The sequence below is a fragment of the Culex quinquefasciatus genome, chromosome 2, assembly GCF_015732765.1.
Source record: "Culex quinquefasciatus strain JHB chromosome 2, VPISU_Cqui_1.0_pri_paternal, whole genome shotgun sequence".
NCBI classification, from domain to species: domain Eukaryota; kingdom Metazoa; phylum Arthropoda; class Insecta; order Diptera; family Culicidae; genus Culex; species Culex quinquefasciatus.
Genome location: NC_051862.1, coordinates 26,044,206 through 26,071,980, shown reverse-complemented (window position 1 = coordinate 26,071,980; position 27,775 = coordinate 26,044,206). Strand labels below are relative to the sequence as shown.

At 34.1% G+C, this 27,775-nt stretch overlaps 1 protein-coding gene and 1 non-coding gene across 2 annotated transcripts in view; one reads left to right on the top strand and one right to left on the bottom strand.

Annotated features, from left to right (window-relative positions):
* LOC6031701 (low-density lipoprotein receptor-related protein 6) overlaps nucleotides 1-27,775 on the top strand; it is a 95,938-nt gene that overhangs the window by 56,719 nt on the left and 11,444 nt on the right.
* Nucleotides 7,854-7,925, bottom strand: Trnap-ugg. The gene has a single exon. It is a non-coding gene; the product is annotated as a tRNA-Pro (tRNA).

Sequence of the window (27,775 nt, the reverse complement as noted above, 5' to 3'; positions counted from 1 at the left end):
TAAAGAAGAAACTTTAAAACAATCCCACAAAAAGCGTCTGACAGTGCCTTTAAAACGTTTTTATCGATTTTCCGTGAACTTTGGACCAGACCTAGATCCACTCTCTCGCTGTGTTCCAGACTGTCTCAACATTCCATGTAAACACAAATACCTCTCTCCACTAAACAACCTTAAAATCCCCGCCCTTCAAAGCATCCCCTCGTCCCAGCCAAGCTCGCCCGTCGCATTAAAATGTTTTCCTTTGATGTTTTGAAATTTCCCTGTCCTCTTTTGTTTTTTTTTTTCTAGCTTGTGCTTGTGTGTGCCCCTGTTCGTTGGCTTCCCCAGGAAAACATCGATTTTCCATCTCGCCGACTTGGCCCCAACCGCACCCGGCACCAACTTCAAAGTCTTGCGGAGTTAAATAGTACATTTGTCGGTCGTCTCCGCCAGAACATCAAGTAGTGAATGCACGGTCGTTTTACGACCTGCAGTGAATGAAAAGTGACAACATTCCTACTGCTACTGAGTTTCGTTGCGTCCCTTGAACGTCCTTGGGTGCGATTTTTTGGTGGAGTGTTGAACTTGCATGCGATTGTTGCGTGCGAGTTGGGATAAGTAAAGTGGCGCCATCTTTGGTCGAGCACCTGAAAGGTTCATTTTTTTTGGTTGTTTAAGGGAAAAGTAAATCGTCTGCACTCGAAATGAAAGACATTCAACCAAAAAACGGTCTGCGAATGAGTTGCTACTCGTGACAACAAAGGATCGAGAGTTGCGCTACTTAGTTGCACAATGCGAAGCAATCGTTTTGAACGCGCAACTTGAGATGTCTGAACGAATGCAATTTTGATGGACAGGAGATTTACCCTTCAGACTAACAATTTCAGCTGGAGAGGCGTCTGCTCTCATAAACAAGCGCGCCCTGAAACAAAAGCATCAACGTCCAATAATGCATGCTCAATTTATTCGTTGCAGCTTTCCATACAATTGATTTCGTTTCCTTACATTCACTCTTCAAAACTGCAACAGAAATGCAATTCGAGTAACGAGGAGCACCATTTGGTCAAGCGAAATGGCCACTGGCCAGAAGTTGGAAGAACGAAAAAAAATAATAAGTACACATCCGCGAATGTATGCAAATTTCATACGCCCCAGGATGCTGAACAAAGCTCAGCTGGGTGAGTGGGCACTCGAGTGCCAAGAGGGCCGAACCCGGCCCGGGATTGCTCTTGTAATATTTGAATAAAAATAATGAACCTAATTACAATTGCAAAAATATGTATGCCCACATGTTTGCGCAAAATTTGCTTCTTTCTACCTCGTGATCTTGAGTGAAGTGGTTGCGCGTTGACATTCACCTTGACGCAGTTTGCACAGGCTGCGCGTGGTCACTTCAGGGTTAAGGGCCTGGCAGAATGGTTGGGGGAAACGATTTTCTGTGATTTAAAATGGTCATTTGCTTGAATGCTAGAATATCTAGCTAACTTGCATGCAATAATTTCGTGCAAGTCATGCCAGTTCAAGTGGCGCCATCTTTTGGCGAAAAAAAGTTTCTGACCAAGTTGAAGAACTGAAACGATCCAGATCAGTTACAAACTCGTTTCGCCACAACCCCCTAGCATCATCAACAAGCAAAGTTATGGGTTCGATCATGAAAATCATAAATCTCGCATTTTATTCATTGGACACCGACAGCATCAACATAAAAACCCCCAAGCCCACCACCATTTGCAGCCGTATGATATATGGTACATGAACTTCGCTCGATTCTTGTTGGCCGGCCGGCGGGATATATCGTATTTTCCGCTGGTGAATTGGACGCTAAACGGATTGGTCACGAACCGGCCCCGTTGGTCAGTCGTGGCGTGCAAATCAGCAGTGGCAGCAGCACCTTGGACCAAATTGCTCTTTCACCGTGCCTTTTTACTGGCACGGTGTGAATATTTGGAATTAATTTGAAATTTTAATGAAATTGAGCAACTTGCACGCAATTCTTGCGTACAATTTAGAACACCTACAGTGGCGCCATCTCTTAGCGAGCACAGGAAAAATAAAAAATTAAGTTTTCAAGCCCACTGTGCAGTTCTCCTTCAGCGTCGTTCGTCTATCCAGCAGAAGATTGCACAAGCTGATAGCGCGCGGGTTATTGATTGCCTGCCTACCAGATTTTCGCGCCCCTCGTTTTGCGTCTAGTTTTACGTCGGGATATTCCAATCCAACATATATGTGATGATTAGGGGCACGATTTATGGACGTGTCTTTTGCAGCAGCAACAGTGGATTAAAATATAATCTGGTTTGAGAAGAAAGAGAGCTGTTTTTGCAAAATTTTGTGCGCATTTCAACAAATCCCAAATGATGCAACAGATTGAGTTAGTCGCTTCGCCGGTCAATAAACTAATTTGTTTGTAGATTTGCGCCGTGAATCGACTGCTAGAAAACAGAAATATATTTCTAAAGATGCCGATCCCTAAACCTTTCAGATTGTTTTCGCAGCAAATAAATATTGCTCGCAGTTTTCAATTGAGCTATAAATTTTGCCCTCTCGCTGAAGAAGCTGCAACAAGTGTTACAATTTTTTTGCAAGTTTTGCAAGAAAAAAAAACACGAAAAATAAAAATGAAAACAAAAATACAAAAATACAAAAATACAAAAATACAAAAATACAAAAATACAAAAATACAAAAATACAAAAATACAAAAATACAAAAATACAAAAATACAAAAATACAAAAATACAAAAATACAAAAATACAAAAATACAAAAATACAAAAATATAAAAATACAAAAATACAAAAATACATAAGTACAAAAGTACAAAAATACAAAAATACAAAAATACAAAAATGCAAAATTGCAAAAACAGCAAAATATAAAAATTCAAACTATCAAATTCAAAAGAAACGTCTATAGTTAAACACGTTGTTAAAAAATCTCCTCCATTTAACCTTCTGACATCTGGCGGCAAAACATGCCGCGGCAAAAATTTCCCACTCCAAGTCACTCAACCAGGTGATAAAGCGAATCGTTGACTTTTTCAACTCTCAACTCTCCTCTTTCACACACACAAAAAGCACAAAATTACCTTTCGCAGAAATTAGCTTGGCGCGTTTTTTTTAATATTTCCTTTCCCATCATCATAATCGCCGTCACGAGCAAAACAAGGGGCGTTTGGCAAATAGCTAGGTTTACCTTTTTATCTCTTTTTTTTTCTTTTTTTCGTTGTTGAAAAGCAAATAAAACTGCAACAAAGTTAAGTACCCATGAATTATGAACCGCTGATGATGATATGCGGCGGCACCCCTCACGAAAAAATTATGATTCCTTGTCACGACAGCGAGGGGGATGTCCTGTCTGTTTCGAGTCGACCCCGGAAGGAAGTGTGCACCAAATCCGTCGCCAACAACAACAAAACATATTTACAACTTCATACAATGTGGCATGTTCATATCTGAGCGACCCTCGGTTATGAAAATATGAATTTGTATGATTTTGTGTGCTCACGTGGGGGGTGAAATTGTAGCTTTTACCACAGGCACCCCTCACCGGATTTTCTGTTGGTTCCTGCTGGCACGAGGTGAGAACCTGGCGAGGATTTAGGACGACACAATAAACGCTTTCACGACTATTAGCGATGATTGTAGAGAATTTAACTGGACTAATGAGGACAGCTTTGTGGGCTGTGGAAAAGGAAAAAATATGTGGGAAAATTTTGCTTAATTTTCAAAGGAAAACATTTTACACTTCTCAAGTAAGTTTTTTTCGGCCATCATGACCTTCATTACTTATTTGAATTTTCACCATTATTTTTGAGTTTAGAGAGTTGAGAAATTTAAAGCATTTTTGAAAATTATTTGGCTTCACATCTGTTTCTTGAGAACAGATTTTCGGATCCATTTAGTGTCTTCGGCAAAGTTGTATGTTAAGATTAAGACTTTTCCGAAATAAAGGTTAAAATTTGAATTCTAAAAAAACATTTTTTTTAATTATTTGAAATTAGAGTTTTTGATGGTTCAAAATTTGGTACTGGAGCTGTGAATTTAAAAAAAATGATTTTTGGAAAAAAAAAATCAAAAAATTTCAAAAATCATGTTTAGATGCAAAAATTGTAATTTGCATCGCTTCAAGTTACAGGCATTTTAATTGATTTTGTTTTGTCCAGTTTATTGGAATTTCAAAACATTTGGAGAAGAAAAAGCACCCTCGCAATTTCTCGATTTGACTTTGTTTGTCGTCACTGAGATACGGCTCTCATCAATGTTAAAATTTAGTAAACAATGAGTTTTTCTCGGTGTCATCTAATTAGCGCTCAATTTTTCAGCGATATCTCGGAAACTGTTGGTTCCATTTTGAAAAACGAAACTTTAATGAAAATAGTATTTTTTTATAAAAATTATTTTGAAATTTCAGAATCAAAAATAATTTTTCAAAACAGCTTAAATTATTAGTTTTGGAAATAGGGGAAAGTGGGGCAAATGTAACAAGCTAAGGAAATGCCCGTTATAACCCATTAAAAACGTTAAAATATCTGTCGGATTTTTTTATAATCATCTTATTCCAGGTCTTGCCTGAGATTTTGATAGAACAAGTAAATATAGATAGTTATTGTAAAAAATTGATTTTAATTTTTTTGATTTTCCGTACGTTCTACTCAACTAGTGGGGCAAGACGAACAACCCGTTGGGGCAAGAGGAACAATGCATGAAACAACATGTTCATTTGCTAACAATTAAACTGCTATCACTTAGATACATCTGATTAGAATGTATTTGAAACGATTCTTTCATTTTTAGATTTAAAAATAATATTTTACTAAAAATTTGATCGTTTTTAATTTAAAAAAATAAAAATTATTTGATAAATAGTAAATTTTCATGATATCACTATATTTGTATGGATAATTTTGTTTAACAATTGTTTATCAGTTTTTAAGTACTTTTATGTGTTTATTTCCCAATAAAATATGTTGTTGCAGCAATTCTTTTTTTTATACTAAAAATCCATATGGTACACTTGCCCCACCTGAACATGATTTTTAAAAAGCTCTCAACAAAAATAACCAAAGGTTAAATCAAACTTTATAATAGGTGCAAGTCATTTGTAGGGACACTACTGAAAAAAAAAAACTTCATTCAATCTTATGCCCAGTGGCGTTTACGTCGTTTTGGCGGTTATGTGGTAGTAGAATCAGCTATTTGCATTGCTAGCAACAATTCCTCATACTGAAAATAATCAAAATTGTAAAAATTACTGCCTTACGAGCAATTGTTCCTCTTGCCCAACCTCCCCCTATTCAAATATTTGCCAGATTTTTTTAATTTCAAAATTATTTTTATAGAAAAGAACAAGAAAACACTTTTTCAAATCCCTTGCTGAAACTGTTTACTTTTCCTAACATTCTTAAACGACGGAACAATCTTCTTTTTACTACCAAAAATAACAGAATCGAATAGCTAAACTTTTCAAAACAAATGCTGAAAGTTCTACTTTTCAGCACTGAAATGAATGTTTAGTTTAGGCAACAAGTTAAGTTGCAAAAAGAAGATTTTTTCAGAACGAGTCGTACATTTATCCATTCACCGAGTTCGATAAATACGACGAGTGCTTGGAAAAAAATCTAGTTTTGCAACGTGTCCCGTAAAACATGCTTTGCAATACCGAAAAAATCACCCTTTAAATGGAATTTTAAGTAGTTTTAATGTCAATGTATTTAGTCAACCCTACGTTCAGATCAAAAAAGGCAAAAAAAAAGTTGATTTCAAATTTAAGGCCACTTTTCAAAATGTTTAGGGAGCGTTCTTTTATTAAGTAACGCAAAAAAAGGATTTTTAGACCCCTCCCCCCCCCTCGTAACAAAATTTCCATGCAAATTTTAAAAATTTGGTATGGAGCGTAACACGGCCTCCGACCCCCTCCCCACCTACTGCGTTACGTAATAAAAGAACGCTCCCTTAAGGGGTTACATACATGTAAATCGGCAAAAATGTCAGAGGTTGGTTTGAGCACAAACTTATACTTTTTTTATATCTGTTTTCAGGACATTAAAATATAAATTTTCAACTATTAACAAAATAAATTTGAAGACATTTGGTTGTATCATTGCCGAGATACAGCTATATGAAGTTAGCATTTTCAAAAAACGGGTGCCACGATATCTCAACACTGCACTAACCAAATCGGCTCAAAATTTTGGTGAAGACTCGTTAAACCGGTCCTGTGTACATGACGAAGGCCAATTTTCGAAAAGTTTATTTTGAAAAAAGATAAAAATATTTTATGTTTTCCATATAAAAAACAAAAAACATGCAAAATTTCAAAATCGGGCTTCGTCATGCACACGAGATATGGCTTGCGAGTCTTTACCCCAAATTTCAGCCAATTTGGTCCATCTCATCCCGAGATATCGTGGCACCCGTAAATCCCTCTGTGTTCAGAGAAAAACGCTCGCGAAATTTGACAGTTCCCGAGCAGACGGAAATAACTTGGAAATAACATTTATTGATATTTGAAAATACTAGGCCCATAACATTTTATGTTATTTATAACAAGATTTGTTATTCGTCGTTATGATTTTTTTGTTATTCGATTGTTATTGTTATAACAGACTAATAACATTTTCAGTTATTCTTCGAACAAATCTTTGTTATTATTTTTTGTTATTTTAACAACTAATCCGATCTTCCCAATAACAGTTCCATAACAAAAAATGTTATTCCAAAGTTGTTTTGGCTTTCAACCAATATCAGACCAATAACAATTTTTGTTATGATAACAAAAACTGTTATTAAACCCTTATGCAAAAATTGATTTTCCATAACAAGAAGATTCCATAACAATTTTTGTTATTTTAACAATATTTGTTATTAAAATGGCATGATTTTTGTTATTACCGTCTGCCCGGGTTCGCTTTGCGCATGGCAAAATTTTCAGCTTAAATCGTATGTAGTTTACTTAAATCATAAAATATCTTCATGAAACTTTCAGGAGTGATTGAAAATCATCTTTTAAGTTGATTTAATAAATTTTCTGAAATATTAAATTTTGTGATTTTCTACATGTAAGTAACCCCGGGCAGACGGTAATAACAAAATTCGTGCCATTTCAATAACAAATACTGTTAAAATAACAGATATTGTTATGGATTCTTCTTGAAAAATCCATTTTTGCATAAGAGTTCAATAACATTTTATGTTATCATAACAAAATCTGTTATTGGTCTGATATTGATTGAAAGCCAAAACAACTTTGGAATAACATTTTTTGTTATGGAAGAATACCTTAAACTGTTATTGGGATGATCGGATTAGTTGTTAAAATAACAAAAAATAATAACAAAGATTTGTTCGAAGAATAACTAAAAATGTTATTGATCTGTTATTACAATAACAATCCAATAACGAAAAAATCATAACGACGAGTAACAAATCTTGTTATAAATAACATAAAATTTTATTGGCCTAGTATTTTCAAATATCAAAAAATGTTATTCCCACGTTATTTCCGTCTGCTCGGGACCCCTTAAGCAAAAACTATCACAAAATGTGTTATACATTATTACAAATATCAATTAATTTTTCAGACAAAGAAAAATCCTAAATTGATACGTCTTCTACTGAGCCTTAAATATCAAATTCGCTTAAAAATACAAAATAAACGTTAGTTTACAATCGATTGTACAAGTTTTTTCAATGAAAATTAAAATTTTCTGCAATAATTAATGCTGTTGCCTCCTGATTTTTGGGGATTTTTTAAGGGAGGCGAGGCAAAACTTGAAACAAAATTTGCAATTTGAATTTTCAAATTAAAACCTTGGGAGCCTCAAAAATGTCATTGTTAGCAACCTGGACATCGGTTAAAGAAAGGTCAAAATATTCGGGCTCAACCGGGATTTGAACCCGGGACCTCTCGCACCCAAAGCGAGAATCATACCCCTAGACCATTGAGCCAGCTGCGAAGATATGACCAACCATCACGAAAACAGTAACTTGCCTTCAAGTTTCCAGCATTTTCCTCTTCGTTGCTTCCAACGCTGATAATGAAGCGATTTCATGGTCCAAAAATACCAAATAAGTGAAACATGCGTTTCGATAAAAGCTGTGATATTTCAGGGTTTTTGACGAAGATAAATGTAGGAAGAAAGGTGATTTCTATGCTGTAACAAGTGAACGTATTTAACTTGACAAAATATTCGTTATAAAAAATGAAAAAAGACAACAATTCTTGGAACGGTCTCAGAACACACTTGCTCAACAGTCTCGCCAAGATGTCTGCCCTGAATCACAGCTCACGGCTCACATAAAAAATATCATGTTCACAGATTTTCAACATCGAGCAACAATGGGCAGCCAAGACAAGACCCCTTCGGGAACATCATCACCACCAGTGCCACTTATTATGTACTTGTGGTGTTGTGTTCTACCAACCCCTGCCTTCCTCCACCTCCCAACATTACAACATAAAGACAATCAACCCTCAGTGCGGCTTCCCCAACGGAGCTATGTTCTCCCCCCCCCCCCCCCACCCATCTGGTTCTTGTTCTTCTCCGAAGCATGATGTTGACGATGATTACGATTATTATTTATCGCCTGGAAGGCGTGTCACATTTCACACCTGACTGCCCGCCCTCCGCTACTTCTCTCAGATTCGTCGTCTTCGTCGAAGAAAATTGAATTCGCTTCAAGGCCTCGGCCACTTGCCATCATCAGGACCCCGCATAATCAAATACCAAAGGTGAAACTGTCGAAATCATAAGAAAATTATTTCTGGTATGGTTACCATTTGTGATATTGTTGATATAATGTCACAACCATATAACAAAATTAAAATGGTACTATTTCCCGAATTGTTGCACTTATCTTGACATATTCGAATGGTTGATTTTTTTCCAACAAATTAAAGGAACGGTATCTATTCGTCATACGATTAGGATGGTTCGAAACAGCTATTGTTAGAACATAATAGTACTGTAGCCGGTATGATAAAAGTTATGATACTCGGTATGATTTAGTCAAAGAAACCTAAGCGGAAAATTTCCTAAATTTCCTAAGTCCTAATAATTGAAACAATTGCACAACAATTAATGGTACGATATAATTATTTCTCATATGTTTGGTATTATTTCAAACCGTTTTTGTATGATTGAGCCAAAAATGAATTTTAGCAAAAATTTTCTTAAGTCCCAATGATTCAAACAATTGTTGAATAATTCATGGAGAAATATAACTTTTCGCCATATGGTAAGGATTTTTCGGAACAGCTATTGTTAAAACATAAGGGTACCATAGCCGACGTAGTATTTCCAACTTGAAGTTCAGCGAAAAACTCTTAAGTCCCAATAATCCAAACAATTGTACAACAATTCATGGAACGATATAACTGTTCGCCTAACGCTTAGGATTATTTGAAACAGTTATTGTATGATTGAGCCAAATGAACTACAGCAAAAAAAATCTTAAGTCTGAATGATTCAAATAATACTTTAACAATTCATGGAACGATATACCTGAATTATGGCGAAAATTTTCCTAAGTCCCAACAATTCAAACCATTGTTCAACAATTCATGAAACGATATACCTGAATTCAGCGAAAATTTTCCTAAGTCTCAACAATTCAAACCATTGTTCAACAATTCATGGAAATTTTCCTAAGTCCCAACAATTCAAACCATTGTTCAACAATTCATGAAACGATATACCTGAATTCAGCGAAAATTTTCCTAAGTCTCAACAATTCAAACCATTGTTCAACAATTCATGGAACGATATACCTGAATTCAGCGAAAATTTTCCTAAGTCTCAACAATTCAAACCATTGTTCAACAATTCATGGAACGATATACCTGAATTCAGCGAAAATTTTCCTAAGTCTCAACAATTCAAACCATTGTTCAACAATTCATGGAACGATATACCTGTTTGCCATATAGTTTGTATGTAAAGCTAATTTATTTTCGTGATAATTTTTATAAGTCCAAATAATTTAAACAATTGATTGACCATTATCAGAACGATAACTGTTCGCCATGTGATTGGTCTATAATTTATTTGTATGGTTCTACCATACATGTTACGACATATTTATGATAAATTTTGAGGCCACATTTCATAATAAAATGCATTTTAAACCGCCAAACGTAATGTAACTGAGATAGCTCAATTAGATAAGGCGGCAACACAACGGAAGAATCAACAGGAGACATCATCATCAAGCGGTAACAAATCCCGGACATTACAAAAAAAAACCGCTAACCATTAATAATCATATACTTACCATTCCCGTTAAATCCATAGTTCCCAGAACATTTGTAGAGTTTATTTTTTGGCTCCTCCCTTTTCAAATGGTGTCGGTAAGTGTCGGTAAAGCAGTTTACCATTTAAAATCATATTTTATTAATTTGTGGTACGGTTCACATAAAATAAAAATTGAACAGTTTGGGGTACGGTATGACTATGATCCACGAAAAAAATCCCTTGTAAAAATGTATTGTAACATAACCTAACGACCTATTTAATAAATTGTAAGATTGTTTGGGGAATGGAAAATGTACGGTTGCACCCTATTTGGTGTATTATCAAGATCATTTAGGAAAAATCATTCGACAAATGGTGACTGTATGGTTGTTGACTATGCGGGACGACCATGTTTCTTGATCGGCGTTGAAAAGGTGCGAAAAGTACGGATGAATGTTATCACACCGACCGACCGAACTCGAAGCAGTCTCTCATAATGTGGTACTTATTCCTTTATTATTTCCATTCTGAACCCTCGGAAACCCCCTCGAAAGAAATCAGCCGGATAATACGGCGAATCGCTGAGGGCATCCTCCTCCTTGGGGTTCTCAAAGTGGCGAAGAATTGAACCGCCGCCCCGTTGCATACGTGCTCAAATGCAGGTTTATGGTCTGAGAGGGGACACTTTTGACGATGGAACAATTGTCTACGCGATGGTGTGAAACAAAGGTTCAATAGGCTTTGGAGGATGGTTTTTGAAAAAAGTGCAGCTTGCAGAAACGATGGGATGAAACTGGATCAGATTTTCAGAGTACACTAAAACCCCCGTTTACGCGCAGGCGTTACGCTTTTTGTTTGGTTGATTTCTCGAAAACAGTGTAATGCTTTTACATTCTTTTGAAAGCAATTTGTAGATCTGCACAAGACGTATAAATCGCTTCAAAAAGTTTGCAAAAATATTGCGTCGTTCCAGAGAAATTGACGAAATAGCCTGAGCGTGAACCGGGGTTTTAGTGTATGAGAAGTTGGAGGCACTTGATGGTTTCCGCCTTGATCAAATTTGGTGTGTTCTTTAGTTGCAAGACTGATTTTCATGAACAATTTGGTAAATTAAGTTTTGATCAACATAACAACATGGGAACTCTCCTAGAAATCATCAAAACCAAGTTTCCATACCAATTTGACAGCTGTCAATTTCGAAAATTGGTTTTGAATGTTCTAGAATCTGTATTATTATTTATCTGTATATTGAGAACGACATTTTTGTTGAATTTGGTGTCCTTTGCAAAAATAGGGAGTATACTAGTTAAGGACAATTCGTGGAGAAAATAACACTCTTAAAAATTAAAAAAAAACGAAGTTGACTTTATAGCTGTCAGCCACCATTGCTGGTACCAACCACTAGTGTCTTCCTTTTTATCTACAAGGACTTCGCCGCCCTGGGCTCCTAAGTGTATGAAAGTATGGCACGGAGCGACGGCGCCGAATACCCATATTTACACAAAGAATTTTAGAGCGTCCGCCGCGGGATTAAACTATGTTTTATTTCACATTGTAATAAAAAAAAATGCACAAAACTCATATTTTTCATTTTTTTTTTTTATATTCAAGAGGATCAAAAATGACAATTTTCTAGCTATGACCTAGAGATGGCCAAAAATATTGTTTATTGCCATGCTAAAAAAAACATATTTTTTGGAAAACTACAAAAAATGCTAAGCCCCTTTTCAAATGTTACTCATAGTCGTCGGATTTTCAACACTGGTTTTGAGCTTAAATTTTTTATAAACATTTTGACATTTGAATCGGATCAAAAGATGATGAGATTGAGTATAATTTGAGTGATAATCAAAAAAACCTGAATAGTAGTTTATGCAACAAGATGAGTTGCAATGAGTTGATTACAATTTTTTTGGCAATTCCGAAAAACGCATTTTGAATGAAATTTTATGTCAAACATTAAATTAAGTTAAGTAAATGCACCGTTTCAATCAAAACAATATTGAAAAATGTTAGTTTTCGATACAAGTGTTTAAAAGTTCAACTTTTCAGCAGCCATTTCAGTCCTGGGAAGTACGACTTTTCGGCACTGGTTTTAAAATGTATTGATTCTCAAATCTGTTATTTTTAGTAGTTAAAAGTAGGCCGTTTCGTTTCTCCAAAAGGACAGGAAAAGTTGACAGTTTCACAGCGGGATTGCAAAAAAAAAGCTTTTTGATTTCATATCCGATTTTCCATCAAATTTTGATTTTGAGAACAAGCCATAATTTCAAAATTTGCATGGAAAAAGTGGTTTAAAATGCATTTTACACTAGAGCAATTCCAGCCCGGATTTTTTTTCGTTCAAAATTTTTGTGAAAATAGACTAAGATGTTATAAAAAGACTCACGAAAATTGCAGGATGGAGCAACTCACCTAAAAAAAATACAAAAATCATTTACTGATACAGTTTTTTTTAAGTGCTCTAAACGTCAAAATTTTCAAAAACCGAATACAAGAGACGATTCTTCAGGCAATTTTACATAAAAGTCTCCATATTGACCATTGTCCTAAGTCCAGTTCTTGTGAAGTTACAGCGGTTTTAAAAATAAAAATGTTGAAAAAATAGGTTTTTTGATGGTTTTTGGCATTTTGTAAACGACAGACTTCATTTTTCAGTCTCGAAAATATTTTTACCGGAAAGCTCGTCCAATTTCCCATAAGTTTGTCTTCATTTCAATTGGATGTATGGGATTACAGATATGACCTTAATTGCATTGCTAATAACTAGGGTTAGTGAAATTTCACGATTTCACGGACAGCGTGAAATGCGTGAAATCTGACTTTTTCCGCGAAATTCCGTGAAATTTTATGTTTGTGTGAAACTGTAACAATTTTTCTTAAAACATTTTATCAAACCCAAATAGGAATAAAATCATCTTAAGAACTATTGTAGAATTAAGCGAGTAAATACCCTCGTTCATATAGGGTTAGTGAATGTTGATTTCGTGGATGGTGTGAAATTCTTGAAATTTATAAATTTTCTCTGTTTTTTTTTTCAGATAAGATCATAATTAATACTTCAACCATAAAGACTATTTAAGTAAATTTAATTAGTTTTCAATTGTAAAGCTCGATATGAACCATTTAAAGAATTGTTGAGATTTTTAATTTTAGAATAAATTAAAAGAATTAAGCTTTGTTTTATTCGAAATAAAATGAAGAGATTTTTTTTTATCTTTCATTTCACCTTTTAGAAAAATTTTTGATTTTTGAGTTCTGTTTAATTTTAACTATATTTGGTATTTGGGTGGATGATTCCCGTGAAAGTATTTGATAATTAGGTGGAATTTGAATGGATGTTAAAAAACCACCTTTTTTTGTTTTCTTTTCTAATTTTGAATAAAAATTTCGATTTCGTTACAAACTATATTATTTTTGTCAAAATGATTTAAAATTTAGTTTTTGAAAAGAGACATGAAAACCTAAAAAATAATTTTAAATTGGCTTAGAAAATTCGAACCATTTTACTCATTTTGGCTGGAAAAGATAATTAAATTTTGCTTCGATCTGAAATTTAATAAAATGTTAACTGATAAATCATCGAATATTTAAAAAGCAGTTCAATAAATAAGAATACGCATGTCTACATTTTGTTTCAAAATATAAGTAGGTTCCATCTAAAACCAGCTGGATTTTTTTTTGAAATTAAGAAAAAAATTTTGTGTTACATTCAAAATTAGTGAAGATTTTTTTGTTTATTCAAGAATAATATCCAGGTTTTTAAGCGAAGATGGCGTTCGAATGTTGAACGTCCAAAATGTCAAAATCGCGCAGTAGCACCAACATTAGAAAAAAAAATGCGACTGTCATGCCATGGCACACTTTTTTCGTAATGTTGGTACCACTGCGTGATTTTGACATTTCGGGCGTTCACCATTCGAACGCCATTTTCGCATAAAAAGCTGGATATAATGAAGCATAAAATGTAGTTTTTGTGATTTAAACATAAGATTTTCAGAGTAATTTTAACATTTTTCACGTTCCGCGAAATTTGCGTGAAATGTGGTGTTTTGAAATTGAGGGCCCCGTGAAATTTGCTATTTTCGAGCGTGAAAAATCACCAAGCCTACTAATAACTGAAAACATAATATTTTTTCATTGTAGTTTAGTAACCTGGATAGTAAATTAGCTAAAATTATAAAAATCGAGTTATTTTGAAAAAAAAGGTCACACAAAAAAATCGTAGGCTCACCTTCAAATTTGACTTTTAAGCTTAAAAATCAAAAAATCTCATAAAAGTGGAGTGTTTTTTTCTTTCAGTATATTTTTTCGGAAAGCTCGTCCAATTTCCTACAAGTTTGTCTTTGACCACTTTTTGATTCGATGCAACGGCTTCGAGGTACAGCAATATTTAAATTACGAAATACAAAAATATTTAAAACACTTACGCCCTTCTCAAATGTCATTACCGAGTTAAACTGACTCCATATACACAAAAATGGCTCATATAAGCGTAGGATAACATGTCTACAAAGTTTCATTGAAATCGGAGAGGGTCGGGTACAACCGATTCCCTATTTGACTTGGAATTGCTCACTAGTTGTTTTGCAATCATTAATTTTCTAAAAACGAAAGATTTGACGAAAACAAAAATTTTAGCGAAACAAAAGTTAAACATAGAAAATTTTAAATTTTTTAAAGATTTTTAAATCAACCGGAACATGCTAAAAATATTCTAAACGAAGGGAATGCATTTTTAACTGATTTCAGTTCAATCTTGAAGTTTTTTTTTGTAAAAATATTTTTTTGCCCCTTGGTTTTTCGGGCCAACTTTTAAGGGGAGGGGGGGGTGGAAGCAAAAACATTAAATAAAATTTGGAATTTGGAAATTTGGAGCACCCTGTAGCTCGGTACAGACCTTCAAAGTTTGGCATTTTTTCGAAAAATCGGCCCCGGCAAAATCAAATGACGTCTAGGGCGTCGCGAGGCGCGACGCATATCTTTTTTGCCGGGACCGATTTTTCGAAAAAATGCCAAACTTTGAAGGTCTGTACCGAGCTCAAGGGTGCTCCAAATGTCAATGTTATATATACCAAAAGATGCGCAAGGATCTGGCCTACACGCCAATGATGTTGAAAATAAACGCTTCAGTGGCCAAAATGCCTCAAAAAGTGATATTTTTGAAAAAATCTTTTTTTACGGGTTAAATCCCATTTAAAATTGAAAGGCGGATCGCCAGCTCCTGTTACGTCCAATCAAGCTCATATTTTGGATTTAGGCTTAGTATGCCCACCGGAACAAACCCTTGAATGCCCGCCAAAAAGTCATTTTTGTTACACTCTAATATTTATGTAAACTTGTATGGACGACGCAAAATGGCTACTTTGATCGAATTTCAATGTTAAAATAAATAATCGAAAGCCGAAATTTTGGAGAATTTCTCACTTAATGATTTTAGTAGATCCAAATTCCTACGTAAGGCTTTTAAAGAAATTTTACATGCAAACTGTTGTACAAAATTTCATTAGCTCTCTTTCATCCCTGTGCCAAAAAAAAAGCAGAGAAATAACAGCATGAAACTCTTCCTCTCTTTTTTATTTAAAGTGCACATTTAACTTGTTCAAAAAAAAATTTGAAAATAATGATGATGGGCAGTAATTGAACAAATGCAAATTTTATTTAAAATTTTGTCGGAATTTCGTGAATCACATTTTTAAAATGTGGAATCCACCTTAGAGTATTCATACCGTAGAAATTTCTTTTTCCCATTTATATTAGGCCCAACTTAATGATACCCAATGAAACCAACAAAAACTCCGTTACTCAAGATTCGCTACAAGAAACAATAAAACCGCACACCGAATTCAAACGAAGCTGTCTCAGAAACTCGCCCCAAAGTTCGTTCCAGATTTATGCGCGACAACAACAACGACGACGCGTCTGGGTCGGGTCCGGGATCTCTGGTGTGGGTCGTAAATAGAACCGATCCCCGGTCTTCCACCACACCACGTGTCCCCGTGAGTCTCATGCGCGTGTAAGTCGGCAAGATCAAACGAAACTCAGAGGCAGATATATTCAATATGGCATCATTGTAGGTAGCTCGTCTTTTCTGGGGCTGGCGTGGCAAACGGGAATCGGTTACACCGGCGTAGGGGTACTTGACCTACTTTTGACACCCTTGAGATACGCGCGTAGTTCAAGTGGTTGAAGGGTTGGCTACCTACGGATGTCAAATTTGCCGAAGCTGTGCATCATTCCGAGCTATTGACGCGTGCGCGACGGAACATAACCCTCAAAGAGGAAACATAACCGTTTCTTCCCACAGTGACATCAACGACGCGGCGTACTAACCAGCGGCAATAACAAACGATAAAAAATGTGTTCATTTTCCCGCCGTTTGTCTCTCATTTGATGTTGCGTGTCTTTTTTAAATACCGCCGCCGCCACCATTCTTGAACTGGTTGGATGTAGGTCTATCATTGAATGCTCCTTCTGGTCTTACGCCGTGGGCTAGAGAAGCATCCATTGAACATGCAGGCAGACTGTAGCCGTAATAATGAGTTTCCGGTTCGTTGACATTCTTAACCGGCGGCAGGTCGCAACACCATCATTACGGTAGATTGAAGAAAGATTAAAAGTGTTGTCTGCATGCCGTGTTAGGAAAATTGTTGTAGATGTTGATGGTGCGAAGAGAGGTGTGTTTAGCTTGGCTTATTTCAATTAGCTCACCTGACCTATATCGCCAAAAAAGACAGTACTGAAAAGTACTTTTTTGCAATTCCGCTGTGAAACTGTCAACTTTTCCTGACCTTCTGGAAAACCGAAACGGCCTACTTTTCCCTACCAAAAATAACAGAATGGAAAATTAATACCTTTCCATAACAGTGCTGAAAAGTTCTACTTTTCAGCACTGAAATGGGTGCTGAAAAGTTGAACTTTTCAACACTAGTATTGAAAAGTAACATTTTTCAATATTTTTTTGTTTTGAACGATTAATTTAATCAACACATGAATGTTTGACATATAATTCCGCGTTTTTCGAAATTGCAAAAAATGTTGTAAGCAACTCGTTGCAAAACTTGATTTTTTCAGCACTCGTCGTATTTATCCAACTCGGTAAACCTCGTTGGATAAATGTACAACTCGTGCTGAAAAAATCTTCTTTTTGCAACTTGTTGCATAAACTACTATTTGCAATTCCGTCGTGAAACTACTTACTTTTCCTGTCATTCTTGAACGACGAAACAGCCTACTTTTCTGTATCAAAAATAACAGAATCGAATAGTAACCCTTTTCAAAACAAATGCTGAAAAGTTCTACTTTTCAGCACTGAAATGGATGCTGAAAAGTTGAACTTTTCAGCACTTGTTAGGAAAAGTTATACTTTTCAACATTTTTTTGATTTGAACGATTCATTGACTCAATGCATGGACATTTTTCCTATAATTCTGTCCAAAGGGTGTTTTTCGGAATTGCAAAAAACGTTGTATGGAACTCGTTGCAAAACTTGATTTTTCATCACTCGTCCTATTTATCTAACTCGGTGAACCTCGTTAGATAAATGTACGACTCGTGCTGAAAAAATCCCGGGATTTTTTCCAAAACCGGGAATTCCCGAATCCCGGGGTTTTTAAATTTTGTCCCGGGAATTCCCGAAATCGAAAACAAATCAAAGTTTGGTTTGGAAATTCCGATTTGGTTGTGGAAAAAGAGGAATAGTTGAATACTTACTACTCGATAAGAATTTTAAAGCATTCAAATTTGTATACGGCATGTATCAGCATTAATTTGGCTTGTTAGGGAAAATTGCTGAAAATTTAGTTTGCTGATCCGCAAACTGCCTTGCGCTTTCAATATTTTCTATTAAATTTTATTTATTATAAAAAAGAATTGGTATTATATTTTCGTATATTCATGACTTGAAACTTCAAAAAAAAATCAAATTTAATTATTTCATCAAAAACAAGCGTCTGTAGCAAATCAGGACAAAAGTAATGAATTTAGACTGCTGTTTTAGGCATTTTTTACATAATGTTCTGATTGTTTTGATTGACTTTAGTTACAACAGGAATATTACAAAACAATTAGTACATCGATTTCTAAATTTATTGCTCTAAAATCTCCTGTATCTATTCAGACTGCAGTCCCGATTATCTCCAGTTGGCGGTAGTGACTTAGGGAAAAAATTTAAAATATGTTTTAATATAAAACATAAAATTCTAAACTTATCAAAAGTGTTGTTGTTTAAGACAGTTTCAATGAAATTGTTTAAGCTTTTGTAGCCATGTTATATAAATAAATAAAAAAGAAATATATATATATAAAATTGCGGTTCATTCAAATTCCAGAGCATATCAAAGAGCGATTTTCAATGTATTTTAAGCTATCTAAAAAAATGCTGTCCTTGTTAAGATTGAAGTGTAAATTATCACCAATTAACAGTTTTGAGCTAATTCTGTAATTTTAGGTTTGAAAAACACAACAAGTATAATGAAAACACCCGTGCTGACGGTAATAACAAAATTCATGCCATTTCAATAACAAATACTGTTAAAATAGCAGAAAGTGTTATGGAATCTTCTTGAAAAATCGATTTTGACATAAGAGTTTAATAACAGTGTATGTTATAATAACAAAATTTGTTATTGGTCCGATATTGGTTGACAGCAAAAACAACTTGGGAATAATATTTTTTGTTATGGAAAAATACCACAAAATGTTATTGGGATGATCAGATTAGTTGTTAAAATAACAAAAAATAATAACAAAAATTTGTTCGAAGAATAACTAAAAATTTTATTAGTCTGTTATTACAATAACAATCCAATAACAAAAAAATCATAACGGCGAATAACAATTCTTGTTATAAATAACATAAAATGTTATTGGTCTAGTATTTTCAAATATCAAAATGTGTTATTCCCAAGTTATTTCCGTCAGCTCGGGCACAGATTACATCATTACTGTTTCAAAAAATTTCCCGGGATCCCGGGAATTCCCAAGATTCCAAAAATATTATTCCCGTTTCCCGGGAATTTCAAGACCCGGGAAAATTGGACGCCCTAAGCAATTGTATCCAAAAGTAAAACTTTTCAATGCATTCAAGCTGAGAAACAAACGTTTCACTGTAAAAATCTAATTCATATTTATCCAACTTGGTAAACATCGGTGGATAGATGTGCCTGTAACCATAAAAAATAAATAAATAAATACAAAATGGCGTTTCCCTTGTGCAGAACACGAAGCCAGATTCGGTTGAAATTTCAATTTTAAGCATTTGTGCCTGCTTCAAATCTAAAAAAAAATATTCCAAGCCAGAATTCCAACATTTTAATAAAAAAAAACTATTGGAAAATGCATTTGAAATCCGTACAGTTGATATGCAATATTCAATTTTAAAAAGTATGTTTTGACGAAAAAAATACTTTTGCGAAAACTGTTTGCGGTTAAACCGCAGAATTCATACATGGTAGAGAGAATAACCAACTCACACACTCACACGAAATCGGGAAAAGTTGCCCCGACCCCTCTTCTATTTGCGTAAAACTTTGTCCGAAGGGGTAACTTTTGTCCCTGATCACGAATCCGAGTAGCGCGTCTAATTTTCCCGGGTTTTGAATTTCCCGGGAAACGGGAACAACATTTTTAAAATCCCGGGAATTCCCGGGATCCCGGGAAATTTTTGAAACAGTCATAAAATCTATGTTTTCATTGTTTGGTTATGTTTTCTAGCTTAACATCATAGAATTAGCTCAAAATATTAATTGGTGATAATCTACACTTTAATCGAAACAAGAACAGTAGTTTTTAGATAGACTAAAAGAAATTAAAAAATATTTTTTATCTGTGTTGTGCTTTGGATTTTAAATAAACCACAAATTTAAAAACACTGTGATTCATATATTTCTTTTATGTTATTTTTTTTTTATGGCGTGACTAGAAAAGCCAGACAAATTCCATTGAAAATGTATAAAAACAAGAAGCGAAAACAAATAAAATAATACCGGTCAATGTAAAATTTTAGATAGGTTTTGAATTTCATGTTTTATATAAAACATATTTACATAAATATCTTTGAGTTACTACACAGAAAAAAAAAATCATGGTATTATTACATCTGAGAAGGGGTACATCTTTTATGTCAGAAAAAGGTGTAATTTTACCTCTGGAAATGTGTAATTTTACCACTTTTCTGGTGTAATGTCACTTTTTCAGTCAAAATTGAGGTAAAATTACATCATAAAAGAGGTAATATTCAACCTTCCAAAATTACAGCTTCCAAATTTAAATTATTTTTTTCTGTGTACTGCCAGCTGCGGAATTTCGAGACAACAGTCGAATTGTTACAGGAGATTTTAGATCAATAAATTTGTACATCGATGTACTGATTGTTTTGTTCTGTTCCTGTTTTAATGAAGTCAATCAACACATTATGCAAAAATGGCATCAACAGCTGTCTTTGTTAATGAAAAATAGTTTTATATGATATTTTCTCAAATTTAAAATCATAATTATTCGTAAATATACTACTAAGTCTCTTAAAAATTTATAAAATTTAATAGAAAATATTTAAAGCGCTAGGCATTATGTAAACTAAAATTTTAATGCTTTAAAATTCTTATCGATTACTTAGTATTCAACTTGTTATCTGTTTCCACAATGAAATCTGAATTTCAAGAATAAAATTTGATTTTTTTTTTTAATTTCGTGAATTTTCGAGACAAATTATAAAAAAAAATGGCGGGATTCGGGAATTCCCGGTTTTGGAAAAATCCCGTGATTTTTGTTCCGGTAAATTCCAGGGATGGACGCACTAAATCCGAGGTCCTTTTTTTGATATCTCGTGATGGAGGGGCGGTACAACCCCTTCCATTTCTGAAAATGCTAAAAAAGACAATAATTTGCAGCCTGAAAAGGTGATGAAATGGAAAATTGGTGTCAACAGAACTTTTATGCCAAATTTAACGCCCGATTTGAGGGCGTATTCAGAATTCTGAAATAAACGTATTGGTATTTTTCATCGAAAAAAAAAACACAAAAAATGTTTTTAAAACTCTGCCATTTTCCGTTACTGTACGTCATTTTAAGGAAAAATTTAATGTACTGTTCAAATCTGCAATACCAGAAGGGTTATTTTTTCAATGAAAACTAAGTGTTTCATTTCAAAATTTCGTTTTTTCTAACTTTGCAGGGCAACGTTGTAACATTGTTCTACAAAGTTGTAGAGCAGACAATTACAAAAAAAAATATTTATAAACATAAGAAGTGTGCTTGTAACCATCACGAGTTTTGGCGATTTTACAAAAAAAAACAGTTTGAATATCGTCATGCTTGTGCCTGGACATCTTAATACTTTTTAAGGTGGTAGAAGGTGTCCTTCACTCTTGGGGCAATGACTGTCAATGATGGTTCTGAATTCAGAGTCCAGAAATAGTAAATTGAAATGAAAAAATAATCACTTTATGTAAAGCACTTCTACAACATTCTGAATGTTTTTCTAAAACAATTTACAATTCACAATTTTCAACCAAATTGTCAAGTTATCCTGCAATATTTGCAAAGTTGAAGTTATCATATTTTGAACATAAAAAAGACCAAAGCTTAAAAATATGTTGAACAAGCCTTAAAAATCATATGTCAAAAATATATTATATTTTATGTTTCGGAAATATGTTAAAATTTGCATAACTAAATAAAATCTCTTTTTTTTGTTTCTATTTTGGATTGGATTTTGATAAATTTGCATTTAAACAATTGTTCTAAACTTTAGGGCAATCGAATCATTTCCTTTAGGATTTTATTTTTATTTTTTACTTACACTGATTATCTCGACCTCGTTGTGCTATCTTGTCGCACGTTGCTTTCCGTTCCGAAGAAAAACGCGTTTCAATGTTTGACCTTGATTGCACAAAACATAGAGCACGCACAATGTAAGCAATAACAAACACTTTTTGTTTGGTTGACCATTTTGTTAATTGTCCCGAAGTTTGGTTGTCGGAATCCTGAGTACTCGGGCATGTACGTGTGTCAAACGCGCGCCCTGACCTGAAATCCAATTTTCAAGTTGTGTCAAAATAGCACGACAAGATTGAAACTTCTTGCATATGAAGAGTGACAACAATGCATGGAGTCAGAATATCTCAATGTGAAATCGAATTTGGGGATCTGTGAAGGTCAAAAGGTGAGGCATTGAGAGCTGCACAAAATGGCGTTCTTAACTCAGTTTGGCCCAAAATAGCACGATCATGTCGATCTAATCCATTTTCGCAAAACAACCAGTGCTACATTTGCCCTTACAAGTCCGTCCCGCTCAAGTCCACCTCCAAACGCCCTTCACTGGGTGAGGTGAGATGCCAGACTCCACTTATCGTTTCCTTTAACGTGCACTGCTCAGCCCAAGTGCATATGCGCCAACCTGTCCACCTTATCCAATGGCGCAACAACGCAACACTCTCCGTCTTCTGGCGCGGTCTCTGACGGATAGCGAAACATGATAATTTTCTCGTAGATTTATCTCCGAAGAGAGCCACAGTTGGTTTGCCACAAATGGATTCGAGCCGGGCTCGCTCGCGCGCGCTTAATCATTAGCGCAAAGGGACTACTAAACCAGAAATCGCGGTGCATCGGGGAGGTAACATTTGAAAAGGGTTAAAGTGATTAATTTTAAAATTTAGACAAATTTGAAAAAAAAACAGATTTTGAGAAACAAATTAGTAAAAACTTAAATTTCAAAAAAGGTTGTCTTTTTAAAAAGTTGCTCCCCAATGTTGCCAAGATCGTGCCAAAAAGATACACACACTCTGCATTACACACGATCTTGGAGTGCGTACACTCGCCCAAGAACGGTGGGCACGCTTGGCAGGTCGTCGATCAAGTCCTGCGTCAAGATCTGCTGCGTAATTGAGACCTGTCAACGGAACGGGCCTCGTTCGTTTATCATCGGTTGGTTGGCTGGCGGTTGCACCGGATTAAGAAAAAAGCAAAGAAAAAAAGGACCATCTGCACAGTTTTCAAATCGAACTTTAAAACCGGGGCACCCCTTTTTTGGTCGTGTGATGTGTTCTCTGATACAACTGGCATTTAACGCGCGTACATTTGTGTGTCGGAGAGGTATCAATTACACGGTTATTTATTTCATTTGGTTGAAAAAAAACTGGTGACAACGGGAGTTCGAATGGGTAACGCCACGTGGTTGGTTGTCGAGGGTGTTGTATCAATTACACGGCACGTTGTCAACGGATTAAATCATTGGCATTTATATGGGGCAATCCAAATGCAATATATTACACAATTTAAAATGTCTTAATGTTTTAAAAGAAAATGTTGAATTTATGTAAACTTATATGATATTGATTTTAAAAATAGATATTTCCAAAAATACAAATTCTGATGAATTGCTTAGTATTCAAAAGTACTGCTTAAAATTCTACTTCGAAATAGCTCTAGCATTATTATTTTTTAAACTTGTGGCTGATTAGGTTTGAAAACACATTTTAATTGCAAAAACTTCATCGCTTCAGCTTTTATGTAAACAAAAATGCTTACTATTAGGCTAGTAAATGTTTTATTATAAGTTTATTATTACCTATGATAACAAGACAACTTTATAATCGTGCAAAAATGCATTATTTTTAAAATAAAATTAAAATTTGTTTTACGCAAAATATCCAGGAATGATATTTTTACACAATGCTTCATTAAAACCTGAAACTTTCCATTTAAACTTTAACTAATTCATCGACATCGACCGAGTAACGTAGCCCAGTGGTAACGCTTTCCCCTCGTAAGCGGTAGATCGGGATTCAAATCCCGGCTCGGGCAAACACAACTGGTCATTTTTTCCCTTATGGATTCGATTGCTTAGTAAAGGGATGGTAGTGTATCGTCACAAACTGGACCTTACCAAGACGCCTTAGGAAGACAACCGATGGAATGTTAACATTTACCTTAACATGTTAACATCAAGTTGATTAATAAACTGTCACTGAATCCGCTTTGTAAATGCCGGCCCCGATACTCTTCACGGGTGTTCCTCTCAGGAACAGGGAAAGATTTTTTTTTTTAATTAAACGCAGCCCGTTTTAAGAATTCATAAACAAAAAAAATATGAAAAAAATTGAATGCCGTTTACTTTACAGCATTTGTGAAGTCATATTTTGGGTTAGAGACTTAAATTTTGAAAAACTTAAAAATTTCGAAATTTGATTATCCGGACTAAATTGTTTGCGAAGACTTCGGATGATCGAGTAAGAATAGCTAAAAAATATTCCAGTGATTTCTGTTTAATTTTCATTTTTAGTTTTTTTAATTCCTGAATCTTTGATTTTTGTTTAAATTTTGCTTTTTTATTAAAACAGTTAAGACTTGCATTTTCCGGCGTTTAGAATCATTTTTAACATATTTGGGTTAATTTAAAAATTCTAGTAATTTTTGAAAAAAATTGATGTTTATTTACGCAATTTTTTTTGTAATTTTTTGTTTTCGTCAAGTCTATTTTTTTTTTTTTGAAAACTATTTTTTGCAAAACAACTGTACTGAGCAGTTCTCTACAGAATCGGTCTTTTTTCTTCCATATAATTTTCCATGCAAATTTGGCAGCTGTCCATACAAAAATGATATGTGAAAATTCAAAAATCTGTATCTTTTGAAGGAATTTTTTGATCGATTTGGTGTCTTCGGCAAAGTTGTAGGTATGGATATGGACTGCACTAAAAAAAAAAATGATACACGGTAAAAAAAATGGTGATTTTTTATTTAACTTTTTGTCCCTAAAACTTGATTTGCAAAAAAAACACTTTTTTTTAATTTGTTTTAGAGGACATCAAATGCCAACTTTTCAGAAATTTTCAGAATGGGCAAAAAATCTTTGACCGAGTTATGAATTTTTTAATCAATACAGATTTTTTTTTAAATCGAATATTGGTCGCAAAAATTTTTCAACTTCATTTTTCGATGTAAAATCAAATTTGCAATCAAAAAGTACTTTAGTGAATTTTTGATAAAGTGCACCGTTTTCAAGTTATAACTTTTTTTAGGTAACTTTTTTGAAAACAGTCGCAGTTTTTCATTTTTTTTAAATTAGTGCCCATGTTTATGGGTTTTGAAAAGCTGAGAAAATTCTCTATATTTTGCTTTATTGAACTTTGTTGATACGACCCAAAGTTGCTGAGATATTGCCATGCAAAGGTTAAAAAACAGGAAAATTTATGTTTTCTAAGTCTTACCCAAACAACCCACCATTTTCTAATGTCGATATCTCAGCAACTATAGGTCCGATTTACAATGTTAAAACATGAAACATTCGTAAAATTTTCCGATCTCTACGAATACAATATTTTCAAAAATTTTAAATCAAGAATAACATTTAAAATGGGCGTAATATTGAATGTTTGGCCCGTTTGAAATGTTAGTCTTGATTTTAAATTTTTGAAAATATTTTTTTCGAAAATATCAGAAAATTTCACGAATGTTTCATGTTTTAACATTGTAAATCGGACCTATAGTTGCTGAGATATCGACATTAGAAAATGGTAAGTTGTTTGGGTGAGACTTAGAAAACATCAATTTTCCTGTTTTTTAACCTTTGCATGGCAACATCTCAACAACTATGGGTCGTATCAACAAAGTTCAATAAAGCAAAATATAGAGAATTTTCTCAGCTTTTCAAAAATATTTTTTTCAAAGGTGGGCAAACATGGGCACTAATTTAAAAAAAAATTAAAAACTGCGACTATTTTCAAAAAAGTTACCTAAAAAAAGTTATAACTTGAAAACGGTGCACTTTATCAAAAATTCACTAAAGTACTTTTTGATTGCAATTGCGATTTTACATCGAAAAATGAAGTTGAAAAATTTTTGCGACCAATATTAAATTTTTTTGAAAAAATCTGTATTGATTCAAAAAATCATAACTCGGTCAAAGATTGTTTGCCCATTCTGAAAATTTCTGAAAAGTTGGCATTTTATGTCCTCTAAAACAAATCAAAAAATAAAAAACTTTAAAAATTGTGTTTTTTGCAAATCAAGTTTTAGTGACAAAAAGTTAAATAAAAAATCACCAATTTTTTTACCGTGTATCATTTTTTTCAGTGTAGTCCATATCCATACCTACAACTTTGCCGAAGACACCAAATCGATCAAAAAAATCCTTCAAAAGATACAGATTTTTGAATTTTCACATATCATTTTTTATGGACAGCTGCCAAATTTGCATGGAAAATTATATGGACAAACTAATGATGCAAAATGGCTTCTTTTGGCATACCGAAGGCACCAAAAAAGTATCAGCCGGATTAAAAAATACAAAAAAAAAACGAATGACCGAAATCTCAGAGAATTGCTCTACTAATGAAAAATGCAAAAATTAAACACCTCTTCCTTGCAAATGTTGAAACTATGGCTTGTTATTTCAATATTTATTTATTTTTTATTTTTTTGCCCCTTCCCCTCGACCCCGGCCAGAGCCAAGGGACAAAACTTTGAAAAATATTTTCTTCGGCCTAATCGAATCACGAACAAAAAAATAGTTCTTTTCAGACTTTTAAAGCCAAATTCGAGTGCTGCGACCACGACCACGACGAATAGTTGATTGCTTTAAAATTATTGATTGATTAAAATACAAAATGCACTTTATCAATATTTCATTACCGCCATTTTGGCAGCCATCTTTGATTTAAAAATTCTAAATCATTTTAGCGTAGTTTAGGGGTCCTACTTGTACTCGATAATATAAAAAAATAAAACATGCATTATGTCTGGAGTTTTTTATTTATTTATTTATTTTATTTATTTATTTTTTTGAAAAGGTCCAATAAACCAAATTTTCAGTTTTTGCTTTTTGGGTGTTTTTGAAACCGCCTTGAGTCAGGGGTATTTAAAAACACCCAAAAAGCAAAAACTGAAAATTTGGTTTATTGGACATTTTAAAAAAAAACTCCAGATGTGTTTCGATTATCCGGAGATACAGTCATCCCTCATATTCGGAACAGTTTACAGATCTGCCAATGTTCAACAAATCATAGCAAATCGATAATTGAACATAATGATTTGCTTTTTCCTTCATGTGAAAGCATATCTTGCGATCTTTCGATTGATGTACAGACCGGCTGTACATTTTTACGTTTTATATTAAGTTTTTAAAGAAAAACATTGACCCGTGAAATCCACAAATTCGGAACACTTTTTTCTTACGATGTAAACAAACTTTTTTTTCTCTCCAGGAGAACATATTTTTTACAAAAAAAAAATAACTTTACACTCTGAAACCAATAAAACTTAAGCTTAGTGATGTTTTAATCATGGTCTGATAACTTTTTTTGTGAAAATATCATTTAAATTCAGGTGTTCCACAATTGTGGGAGGCACAATAACATCCCACAATTATGGAACAGGCAATTTGGAGGCAGTGTTATGCTGCTCTGGATAAAGTAGTCTTTAAATGAGGTTTATTGTTCAAAAAGTACTATTTTTAATGGTGAAATAGCAAGAGAATGTCCAAATAAAGGTCCTAAAAATAACAGGGACGGCAGAAAAGTTGCATTTTTCATCCTATTGGCAAATTACCACAAAAGTGTTCCGAATTTG